Source organism: Palaemon carinicauda, chromosome 4, assembly GCF_036898095.1.
Source record: "Palaemon carinicauda isolate YSFRI2023 chromosome 4, ASM3689809v2, whole genome shotgun sequence".
Taxonomy (NCBI): domain Eukaryota; kingdom Metazoa; phylum Arthropoda; class Malacostraca; order Decapoda; family Palaemonidae; genus Palaemon; species Palaemon carinicauda.
Genome location: NC_090728.1, coordinates 4,329,031 through 4,339,479, shown reverse-complemented (window position 1 = coordinate 4,339,479; position 10,449 = coordinate 4,329,031). Strand labels below are relative to the sequence as shown.

At 38.7% G+C, this 10,449-nt stretch overlaps 1 pseudogene; it reads left to right on the top strand.

Annotated features, from left to right (window-relative positions):
* Nucleotides 1-8,066: 8,066 nt before the first annotated feature.
* The window catches only part of LOC137639252 (ADP-dependent glucokinase-like), a 10,182-nt pseudogene continuing 7,799 nt past the window's right edge, over nt 8,067-10,449 (top strand).

Here is a 10,449-nt window from a genome sequence, read left to right as displayed (position 1 = left end):
AGGGGGGTGGTTGACTGGAAGGTTCCGAAGGACACCTTTCAGGTCTGACAAGACTACGAACACCCCTAATTGGAACAAGGTCCATATGGTCAGAAGGATTAACATTCAGAACTTTCTGTTTTTTATGAACTTGTTGAGTGGCGACAAGTTCAGAATGACTCATTGATATCTTGAGTACTTCTCGCGAACACAAAACAGCCTTCCCTGGAACTCGATGAGCTATAGTTTTCTTACCACCTGTATAGCTCTATAGCTCTCAGGTATACTTCTCCAGCAGGATTTTGAACTGTAGGAGAAGGTAAGGAAATGATGGTAGGGACATTTCTGTTTCCCATCAATGGCTCATCTTGAATAGGCTTTGGACCGAAGGATCGAAAGTCCTGCGATCCTGAGGGAAAGTTCCTCCTAGCCGAAGCGTCTTTATGCTTCGAGTAGTCAGTAGGCTTAGACTTTTGACCATCTGCCTGTAGCACCGTGGTCACTGGAATAGTGGGATGTCGTTGAGCAGCCCGGATATTTCCAGCATTTCTGATCTTCTTTTTAGGTTGGGAACCCACAACCACAGAAGATTTTCTCTTTGAAGGAATGCCCCATTTATGGAGAAGACTTATGTTCTCCATGGTGGTGTTCTTAATTACTTCCTTAATAACCTCGAGTGGGAAGAGGTCTTTACCCCAGATGTTGGAAGATATTAGCTTCCTTGTTTCGTGTTTCACTGTTGCGTCAGCGAACACAAACTCTCTACATGCTCTCCTAGCTTTCATAAAGGCGTAAAGGTCCTTCACCAAGATAGCCATATGCATTTTGGCTATGACCATGAGCATGTCTGGGGTACTTTCGTAGGTTGAACACAACTCTATGTAGTTTTCTAGAGAAACAGATGTCGCAAGTCTCTCCTTTGACTCATGTTCATTACACAAGAGCAACTCAGACAATTAAGGGAGACATACCTTGAATTGTCGACTTGCGATGTCCTTGTCTAATTTTCCTACTGAAAATGTCAAATGGACTTCCTTCCAATCCTTTTCCTGTCCAGGAAAAGCTGGTGACTAAGGCTTGCACTCATCGAGTGTGGGACAGGGCTTACCCGCCTCTACCGCTTTGGCAACAGAAGTAAAAGCCTTCCCCATAAAGGGAAATGAGAGTGAAGTAGGAGCAAGAAAGGAAGAGTGTCTGTTATTTAGTGAGAATACCTTCGACTCTGAATAACCCGCCTTTCTCAGACTACCTGAAAGGATGGTCTGTGCCTTATCATGGTCGAGAATCAAGACCTCCTTTGGTTACGCTCCTTTTCTTGACTTTGGTTCGTACTTCAGTCGAACCCAACAATTAGGGAAAGCATCAAAGCTTGGCCAAATTTGAATTTTGTCCAAAGGAACAGCATCTATTTTCTCTGAGATGTAGAGATTGCCATTTGAAATCGGCATCTGCTCCGCAAACCTCCAGGGATTGGTTATGGAGCATGTTGGTAGGTCTTGATTCAAGGGTAGTTTGACTGACCCCTGGGAAGCGACAAGAGAAGCTTTACGAGGCTCTATCTTGCGTTTTACTTCCTGCTTTTCTCTATTTGATTCTTCAGCTGGATATATAATTGTACCACATTATCCAATAGAGTGGTAAAAGACGAAGATGTCGACATCGATGGCTCTATAGCCGGCATAGGCGGAGGAAATTCCGACACAACATTTTCCTCTTCTACCCTGGGGCACTTCTTGCCCTTAATCCCAAAGGTTTTCTGGCCGTCAGGGGATGTAGTTGGCTCCTGAGGCACTATTGTTTCCTCACTTGCTTCCGGAAATAGTAGCTTATGCATCATATCATTAGGTAGGAAAGGTCCCGGCGAGATCTTTTGAAAGCCTCTCACCCAGTTGTGTAATTTATATTGAGCTGTATCCCTAATCTCTGTAGACTTGGGATTTTCAAAACCTTCGGACATTAATGTCCGACATATATTGCAAACCGGTGGGTTCCAATAGTGTAGGGATCCGGAAATAATATTGCAGGGGGCATGAAACCTGCAAGTATTATGACCGTAATAATACCTACTCTAGGCCTTGCAGAGGACTGCAGCACAAGGTATCTGGTGTTCCTCCTGTAAAGAAAGGAAAACCAAATTAGTATACAATGGATTATCTCCTTGACAATCAACATGCAAATGTCCTTTACAATAGAGTAGCTTAGGATAGTAAGCTATAAAGGGATAGTAGGAGATACATACTTGTGTACCCCTGTGAGTAAATGCTGTTGCCTCCTCACAGTATTAACTACATGGAGATTTCTCTATAGAGTAACTCCAAGTATAAGGACTCTTACCCCTAGGGGTAGAGAAGTATCAAATCACTGTCCCAAAATAATGTTAATACTGTGGGGTCAGGATGACTGATTCTCGATCAGAATATTGAAGAAAATTTTCATTCAATATATGAACGGTACCAGCAGAATGCTCGTACGAGGGTACCCAAGGTATGTCAGAAAATACTACTGTATCATGGTACTGTAGTGTTCTAATTGCAGTAAGTCTATATTGCAATTTACTGGCTACTGTACATCATGTATTGTAGTCTAGTCATTATGCTGACTTCATAGTAGCATATGACAGTATGGTCCATCTAGCAGGAAGCCAGCTGGACTAGGAAAATAAAGACATATATTTGTATATCCTACTCAGCCTATTTGCTGTAGTCTTCCTACTATATTAACCCTGGAAAGGTATGATGGGTCGTTTGCGACCCCTACAGCATTTTCAAAACCTGTTTTTTTCCCATAAATCATCAGCTGTCTCGAATATGGAAGTGATCGACCTGCAAGGGGTGACTAGTCTACATGCCATTGTCTGCTTTAGGACTGATTTTCGTCTAACTTCCCTCCTTCCCCGTTTTTTTACCCCCCCCCCCAGGGGTCGACCTCGACCCTGACTACCTTTATAGGGGTAAGTGATCAAACAGCAAAGTTATTACATAATTATAAATTGTCGAACAGTGTTGATACTTGTTTGGTTCTTTATAGTTGGAAAGTGTGGGTGGATGGTGTGTCTACCACTTGCATGACATTGGTTTTGGCTTAGATGCCATATATTGCCATGAGGTCCATTTTCCCTCAAATGCTAATTTCTGATTTTTTTTGGTTTTTTTGCAAATTTGATTTTTTTTCTATTTATTTTGAATTTATCTTCAATAATGGCCAGCAGACAGTATTCCCTCGGGATGGATGTCATCAACACACTTCTAATGGAGTTAAAAAGTGATGTTGATGATAATATGGAGCTTGCAACCCCATTCTTCATTTCAAGTGGTAGATTGGGCTGTAAGAGTTGTTGCGGTCTGCGGCCATTTTGTTGACATACCCGAAAGGTAAGTTGGCATATCTCTATATATTCTTGTTCTGTATAGAATTTGTGATATTTTGGTATAATTTAATGCATAAATATCATATTTTATAGGAGATACAATGATTTTCATAAGAAATTTACATTGTGAACTAGGCCGTCAAAAAATGACCTTTAGATTTCGCCCCTGTTATAACAGTAAATTACATCTTAGTGCACATTTTATTATGTATTTCTGTTCTAGGATAATATGAGTTTATTCTATAAAAAAAATTAGCCTCTTCCTATTTCATTTGGGTACCCAAAAAAATTCATGAAATTTGGACAAATGTTTTGGCCAAAATAATTTACCCTTTTTTTTCTCATTTCAGATCTTGACTTCTATGGGTCCAACTCATTTCCAGCAATTACACACTGTTGCTTTGCCATCTAAGAAGGTGTCCCTAAAGGGATTTATGTGTATATGTATATTTCTATTTTTTGTGAATATTTACGTCAAGTCTTTTTTTTGTATACTTAAATTTTTAATATATTTCCAATAAATAGTTATTTTGTAGATGGGTATCATTTATATTTTCAGTAATTTTTAGCATTCTTTGAAATATTTTTAGCAAGTCAAACAATACAGATTGATGCATAACTAAATTTTTTCTGAATTTTTTTTCGGAGTAGGGGTCGTTCACGACCGAGTATACCCTTAAAGGGGTGTCCGAGTAGCATACCTATCCAGGGTTAAAATATAGAGTTTCCTGATCAGAGAGACTCAAGGAAAAAGGCTCCACCCTTTAAGGGTTAGGAGTGTATTACTCCTGCCTTGAAGTGTTTAATATTGTAGGGCAATCCTAATACTGATTTCTAATCAGGATATTGAAGAAATCATATTTATTCAATATAAGATTGGGTTCAGCAAATGCCTGTGTTGGATATCCAAAATATATTGGAAATAACTACTAGTATAAACTATATAGTAGTTTTCTATCTGCAGTATATTCTATAACCCTGGATAGGTACGCTCCTCGGACACCCCATTAAGGGTATACTCGGACGCGAACGACCCCGACGCCAAAAAAAATTCTTGAAAAATCAGTTTTTGCAGTAACCTCTTTTTTTCTTTTGCCAAAAAAAACTTTAATGAATGCTTAAAACAACTGTAAAGATAAATACTACTCATCTGCAGAAAAACTATTTATTATAAATATTTTAAAAAATTAAGTAGGAAAAAAAAGACCTGACATAAAAATTCATAAAAAAAAAGTATATACATATATACACAAATCCTTTTAGGATTTGATTCTTGAATGTTTAGGACACATCTTGATGTATTTTGGATGAAGTCAGACCCATGGAGGTGAAGATCTGAAATGAGAAAAAAAGGGTAACTTTTTTTGGCCAAAAAAATTTGTCCAAATTTCATGAATTTTTTTGGGTACCCAAATAAAATAGGAAGTGGCTAATTTTTTTAGGGAATAAACATATGTTATCCTAAAATAGAAATATGTAAATAAATCTTCATTATTTTGTAAATTACATTTATATCAGGGGCCATATCTAAAAGTAATTTTTTGAGTACTTAGAAATTTCGTAAAAAAATACATATATTTAATATATAATATGATATTTATGCAGTTAAAAATATACCAAAATATCTCAAATTCTATAGGGAACAAGAATATATATAGATAGGGCAACTTACGCTTCGGATATGTCCACAAAATGGCCGCCAACCACACTGACTCAGACTCCCTAGTCTGCCACTTGAAATGTAGGAAGGGTATGTCAATTTCAAGGTGTTATTTACTAATCTAATTATTATTGGATATGCATAAAAATTGTATGCTGGGTTGCTGGATAATTGTCGATTATTTTACGACTATAAAATTAAAATTCTGACCCAAAAACATTTTTTTGAAGGGAAATAAAATCGAAAAAAAAACAAAAATGTGAAACAATATAATATTTTAGCTAAAAAAATTTGATGATATTCAATCAAAAAAGAAGTAAACAAAATTTTCCGACAAATAAACATCTAGAGGAATCATTACTCTGTGATAGTTCCTTAGTACGTAGTAATTTTGAAAGAAATGGGAAAAAACGAAAAAATGGCAATCACCGGAAAATCGAACACATACCTATATATACGCCATATCTGGCTGAAAAAAAGATAGGCATGGGTAGCCAGATCATCTAGAAACACTTTCCAACACTATAAAAATATAAGTTTTGTGACACTACTTGCCAATTCCTTACGGTAACATGACTAAGCAAAAAAATGCAAAACAAATAAAAAGGTGCACTCGCAGAAAAATGGCTAACATTCTAATATACGGCATTTCAGAAAAAAAAAAAATTCAGCCACGTGCTAGGCAAACCATCAAGGCACATTTTCCGACAAATAAACCTCTAAATGAATCATTACTCTGTGATAGTTCCTTAGTACGTAGTAATTTTGAAAGAAATGGGAAAAAATGAAAAAATGGCAATCACAGGAAAATCGAACACATATCTATATATACGCCATATCTGGCTAAAAAAAAAGATAGGCATGGGTAGCCAGATCATCTAGAAACACTTTCCAACACTATAAAATTATAAGTTTTGCGACACTACTTGGCAATTCCTTACGGTAACATGACTAAGCAAAAAAATGCAAAACAAATAAAAAGGGGCACTCGCGGAAAAATGGCCATTCTAATATACGGCATTTCAGAAAAAAAAAATTTCAGCCACGTGCTAGGCAAGCCATCAAGGCACATTTTCCGACAAATAAACATATAAATGAATCATTACTCTGTGATAGTTCCTTAGTACGTAGTAATTTTGAAAGAAATGGGAAAAAACGAAAAAATGGCAATCACAGGAAAATCGAACACATACTTATATATACGCCATATCTGGCTAAAAAAAAATAGGCATGGGTAGCCAGATCATCTAGAAACACTTTCCAACACTATAAAAATATAAGTTTTGCGACACTACTTGCCAATTCCTTACGGTAACATGACTAAGCAAAAAAATGCAAAACAAATAAAAAGGGGCACTCGCAGAAAAATGCCCAACATTCTAATATACGGCATCTCAGATAAAAAAAAAGACATGCACGTGTTAGCCCAATCATCAAGGCACACTTTCTAACACATAAACATGAAAAAAAAAATCAATAATATACGGCAATTCCTTACTACGTAGTAAATTTTTACAAATATTGAAAAAAAAACAGAAATTGGCAACCGCAGTTAAATACCCAATATACCAATAACTACGTCGTATCTGACAAAAACAAAGTCACGCATGGGTAGCCAGATCATCTAGACACACTTTCCAACACTAAAAAAGCAAAAGTTTTACGACACTATTTGGCAATATCTTACGGAAAAATGACTTGGCAAAAAAATGGAAAAAAATGAAAAAGGGGCACTCGCGGTAAAATGCCCAACATTCTAATATACGGCATATCAGATAAAAAAATAGACATGCACGTGTTAGCCCAACCATCAAGGCACACTTTCTAACACATAAACATGAAAAAAAAATGAATAATATACGGCAATTCCTTACTACGTAAAATTTTTTACAAATATTGAAAAAAAAAAAACAGAAATTGGCAACCACAGTTAAATACCCAATATACCAATAACTACGTCGTATCTGACAAAAACAAAGTCACGCATGGGTAGCCATATCATCTAGACACACTTTCCAACACTAAACAAGCAAAAGTTTTATGACACTATTTGGCAATATCTTACGGAAAAATGACTTGGCAAAAAAAAAAAAAAAAATGAAAAAGGGGCACTCGCGGTAAAATGGTCCTCGTGGTGATGAACGACATTTTAACTAAAAAAAATCATGCACATGGTAGCCAAACAATCCACCAAGACTTTCCACAACTGATAACCTATACAAGTTGCACCATTCTACGACAATTTCATAATACGTAATAACTTTGATAATTATGCAAATTACCTTAGAAGGGTAAACTCGGTCGCGCTCGACCCCGACGCGTCTCAGAAATCGGGGAAGGAGTACAGCTACAGCAATGCACATCTGGACACTACTAAAGCGTGTAGGGGAGACACCTCCTGCAGGTCGATCACCCACAAATTCAGTCACGGGGATGAGTCACGTGAGAAAAACCTCTTTTTTTTTGACGCTCGGGGTCGCGTACGACCCACCGTACCTATCCAGGGATAATGCAGATATACTGGCTACCTGTATAAAATATACTCTAGTTCAGCCGGCATGTAGCCGGCATAGCTAGGTCTTGCCGGCATACCCGGCATGCTAGCTAGAGAGAGAGAGAGAGAGAGATAGCATGGAAAAAGGGTTACTCCTCACTGTGAATGAATACAGTAATTAAGGATGTAAAAGTCTAATTTGACTGCCTTTTTCCAGAGAGAAGGTTCTAATAGAAGGGGAGAATGTACCATTCAGGCTTCCATGCAGCTACAGTACTATTGCCGACAAGGTACCGCCGACACACTGCCGGCCGGCAAGTCCAGCAGTACCAGTACAGTCGGCGTGCTGCCAACTGAGTCAGCACTATCTGTGCCGGCCTGGCCGGCAGTACCCCGACAACAGGACCTGTAGCAGCAGTCCAAGGGAGGACTGAAGAATCTTGGGAACAGAAGGGAATTCCAACTCACGGCCATCATGGTTGCCGGTAGCCATCTTGGCTGCCGGCTGGGCCGGCAGTTGCCGGCTAGGCCAGCAATTGCCGACAGATGATATGGTTGGCGGCAGTATGCTCTACCGTCAGCCAAAGACATGGCTCGAGAGGAAGTCTGGCTGGCTCCGCCAACCTACCAGCAAAGGAAAGTTGCAAGATGCTAGCCTAAAGAAAGACAATGGCTCAGCCATCAAAAGAGGACAGCGGGGTAGGGAACAGGGTCCTGTAACGAGTGTGAAAGGAACTGGCAAAAATTGTCAATCCTACCACCTGTAAAAGAAACTCTGTTTCGGTATCGGCAGAATCACAGGGAACAGGAGAGACTCAATTCTCCAACCCAGAGATTGCCAACACAGTTAAGGGGATGGCGGCACTGCCGCCTCCTCTCAACAAAGAAGAAACAGCGTTCCAGTGCCACGTATCCTAGGCTAAAGAAAATTACTCTTCAGCCCAGAGTATGTGGCATAGGACTAGTCTTTTAGTCGCAAGGAGAAGATGGTATCCTACCATAACTTCAAGTGCGGCTACTGAGGGTTAACTTCCATTGCCGGCCACCTAGCCGGCAGGGGAATGATGGTATCCTACAACCCATTAGCCCTTCCGGCAGGTCGCCGACATAAGACTAAATACTCTGAGATTCTAACTAAATCATAAAACCCGATGGTATACCACAACCCACGGTTAAGGGAAGAGGCAGGACAAACCCTAAGTTAGCCATGTCTGAATAAAATTCAAGGCACGGCTATTAGGGTTGTAGCCTGAGGCTACACTCAGAGGGAAAAAGATTACCCTTAAGTCTCCGAAGAGACGTGTAATGTTTCATAATATTATAGGAGGTATCAGTCTCCACTGAATGAAAACAAAACATGAGGGTAACCGGGGGAAGTCTGAACGTATAGTAAAATGTCTAGGTAAGGTTACCTAGGCTATACGAGATCTCGGTTACCTAAATCACCGAAACTCTAACTATACGATCGACAGAGAAAAGGAGGAAACAAAATTATGCATATTATCAAAACTTTACAAGAGTAATTGCCTAAATAGCTAAATAATTAAAACAATTAAATAAAGCTATTAAAAACTGGAAGTCATTCTGCTATCTAAATAACACATGCCTAACGAACGACGGCGCCATGGCGCCTCCAGTAACTGGCCTAGCTCATAAACACAATAAAATACTCTAATTTCATTGTGAAACAAGAGCTAAAAAATACCCATAGTAAAGACCCGATACTCAACTTTCCGGAGGCGGAAGACGATGGAGAAAGCATAATAATAATCCTGTAAAATGATCGAAAAGATAGATCAACAGGAAATATCACCGAGCGAGATCGCTACAAAAAAAGGAATGTCCGCCGTCGTGGGAATGGCGCTGTTGTATTCCCAATAGTATTACGAGAGCGGGGAGAGCCTTTGGACGGCTCCCTTTTGCCGCATCCTCCTCGAAGCCAAAACGCTGTTTGGGGTGCAGATTGCTATGGAGGCGTGTCAAGAATGCGTCCGCTGATATTATGCGATTTCCTTTGGAGAAATTTTAAGGATATTCACGCCAGGAGTTAGAATTCTGGATACCTAAAGGTAAAATTCTCTGGGAATATCACTGTAGTACATATATCCCTTAGGAAGCTACTTTAAGGAACTTCCATCACGACGACATGGCTTGAGCCTAAAAATATAATTGGAGGGAGAAAGGATTAGTGAAGAAGAATCATTTGAATAATCAAGAACTAGGATCTCTAATACCGGGTCTTTACAATTGGAGTTTAATGGAAGGTAGAAAAAAGCAAATCCGACAATGGCTAGTTTAAACAAAATTTGGAAAACAGATTATCTGAAATTTCACCGCAAAAATCAGGCTATTTATATCAGTTTAGTGAGATCGGTTTTACTCTATGGACATGAGTCGTGATATGTCAATGAAACAGTATCAAAAGATTTTGTAGATTTGAGAACAAAACCCTCAGAAGAATATTAGGAGTTAAATGTCAGGAAAGGTTTAGAAATGGAACTATAAGAGAGATTACTCGAGTGCCATATGTGGATGAGATCATGATGAGGGAGAGATGGATATGGTTTGGGCATGCTCCTAACACTCCTCAGGAGAGATTAGTTCACCAGATTCTCAACTCGCTCCACAAAGCAATAGAAAAGTTGGAAGACCCTGACCTACATGGTTTAGAAATATGAAGCGTGAAGTAGGAGATGACGAATGAGGAAGATTTGATTTAAAAGCCCAATACAGAGACGACTGGCAAAATCAATCTGAGGCCCTTTGCATCAATAGGCGTAGAAGATGATGATGATGATGATCTATATATATATATATAAATATATATATATATATATATATATATATATATATATATATATATATATATATATATATATATATATATATATATATATATATATATATATATATGTGTGTGTGTGTGTGTGTGTGTGTGCGCGCGTGGGT